Source organism: Nomia melanderi, unplaced genomic scaffold, assembly GCF_051020985.1.
Source record: "Nomia melanderi isolate GNS246 unplaced genomic scaffold, iyNomMela1 scaffold0597, whole genome shotgun sequence".
NCBI classification, from domain to species: domain Eukaryota; kingdom Metazoa; phylum Arthropoda; class Insecta; order Hymenoptera; family Halictidae; genus Nomia; species Nomia melanderi.
Genome location: NW_027475711.1, coordinates 1 through 2,500, shown reverse-complemented (window position 1 = coordinate 2,500; position 2,500 = coordinate 1).

Here is a 2,500-nt window from a genome sequence, read left to right as displayed (position 1 = left end):
TTGACTTATCGGGTCTTCGTTGGAATTACCGTCGCTGGCATTGTAAACTCCAGATGACCTTGTGATTCCTTCGTCGGGCACTGGTAAAGGGTGGCGATGATTCGTTCTATAATAGAAATACCCGTCGTAGCGATTCGGCCGAGACACCCGCCACGAAACACTCTCTCGTCGTGGAATCCCCGCGTCGGAGAGTAAAACGCGCGAAGGCTTACTATGAGAGAAGAAATAGTATATGCCGGTGGTTCGCGTGTGTAGGCTCTATACGAAATTGCGATTCAAGAGAGTAGGAAAAGACGCGATGAACCACGATTTCCGTGCGTCTTACGTCTCTCGACGATGGGACGATCCACGCGAAGAGTTGTTACGTGCTCGCGCGAGGTGCGATAGCGTCGATTCGCTTTTCTGTACGGGGAGAAATAGAACGATGAGCTGACTTATCGGGTCTTCGTTGGAATTACCGTCGCTGGCATTGTAAACTCCAGATGACCTTGTGATTCCTTCGTCGGGCACTGGTAAAGGGTGGCGATGATTCGTTCTATAATAGAAATACCCGTCGTAGCGTTTCGGCCTAGTCACCCGCCACGAAACACTCTCTCGTCGTGGAATCCCCGCGTCGGAGAGTAAAACGCCGAAGGCTTACTTATGAAACTTACGTCTCTCGACGATGGGACGATCCACGCGAAGAGTTGTTACGTGCACGCGTATGGTGCGATTGCGTCGATTCGCTTTTCTGTACGGGGAGCAATAGAACGTTGAGTTGACTTATCGGGTCTTCGTTGGAATTACCGTCGCTGGCATTGTAAACTCCAGATGACCTTGTGATTCCTTCGTCGGGCACTGGTAAAGGGTGGCGATGATGCGTTCTATAATAGAAATACCCGTCGTAGCGTTTCTTCCGAGTCAACCCGCTCACGAAACACTCTCTCGTCGTGGAATCCCCGCGTCGGAGAGTAAAACGCGAATTCATAGTATGGAAACTTACGTCTCTCGACGATGGGACGATCCACGCGAAGAGTTGTTACGTGCACGCGTATGGTGCGATTGCGTCGATTCGCTTTTCTGTACGGGGAGTAATAGAACGTTGAGTTGACTTATCGGGTCTTCGTTGGAATTACCGTCGCTGGCATTGTAAACTCCAGATGACCTTGTGATTCCTTCGTCGGGCACTGGTAAAGGGTGGCGATGATGCGTTCTATAATAGAAATACCCGTCGTAGCGTTTCTTCCGAGTCAACCCGCTCACGAAACTCTCTCTCGTCGTGGAATCCCCGCGTCGGAGAGTAAAACGCGAATTCATACTATGAAAACTTACGTCTCTCGACGATGGGACGATCCACGCGAAGAGTTGTTTACGTGCACGCGTATGGTGCGATTGCGTCGATTCGCTTTTCTGTACGGGGAGAAATAGAACGTTGAGTTGACTTATCGGGTCTTCGTTGGAATTACCGTCGCTGGCATTGTAAACTCCAGATGACCTTGTGATTCCTTCGTCGGGCACTGGTAAAGGGTGGCGATGATGCGTTCTATAATAGAAATACCCGTCGTAGCGTTTCTTCGGAGTCAACCCGCTCACGAAACTCTCTCTCGTCGTGGAATCCCCGCGTCGGAGAGTAAAACGCGAATTCATACTATGAAAACTTACGTCTCTCGACGATGGGACGATCCACGCGAAGAGTTGTTTACGTGTACGCGTATGGTGCGATTGCGTCGATTCGCTTTTCTGTACGGGGAGAAATAGAACGTTGAGTTGACTTATCGGGTCTTCGTTGGAATTACCGTCGCTGGCATTGTAAACTCCAGATGACCTTGTGATTCCTTCGTCGGGCACTGGTAAAGGGTGGCGATGATGCGTTCTATAATAGAAATACCCGTCGTAGCGTTTCTTCCGAGTCAACCCGCTCACGAAACTCTCTCTCTCGTCGTGGAATCCCCGCGTCGGAGAGTAAAACGCCGAAGGCTTACTATGAAACTTACGTCTCTCGACGATGGGACGATCCACGCGAAGAGTTGTTACGTGCACGCGTATGGTGCGATTGCGTCGATTCGCTTTTCTGTACGGGGAGTAATAGAACGTTGAGTTGACTTATCGGGTCTTCGTTGGAATTACCGTCGCTGGCATTGTAAACTCCAGATGACCTTGTGATTCCTTCGTCGGGCACTGGTAAAGGGTGGCGATGATGCGTTCTATAATAGAAATACCCGTCGTAGCGTTTCTTCCGAGTCAACCCGCTCACGAAACTCTCTCTCGTCGTGGAATCCCCGCGTCGGAGAGTAAAACGCGAATTCATACTATGAAAACTTACGTCTCTCGACGATGGGACGATCCACGCGAAGAGTTGTTTACGTGCACGCGTATGGTGCGATTGCGTCGATTCGCTTTTCTGTACGGGGAGAAATAGAACGTTGAGTTGACTTATCGGGTCTTCGTTGGAATTACCGTCGCTGGCATTGTAAACTCCAGATGACCTTGTGATTCCTTCGTCGGGCACTGGTAAAGGGTG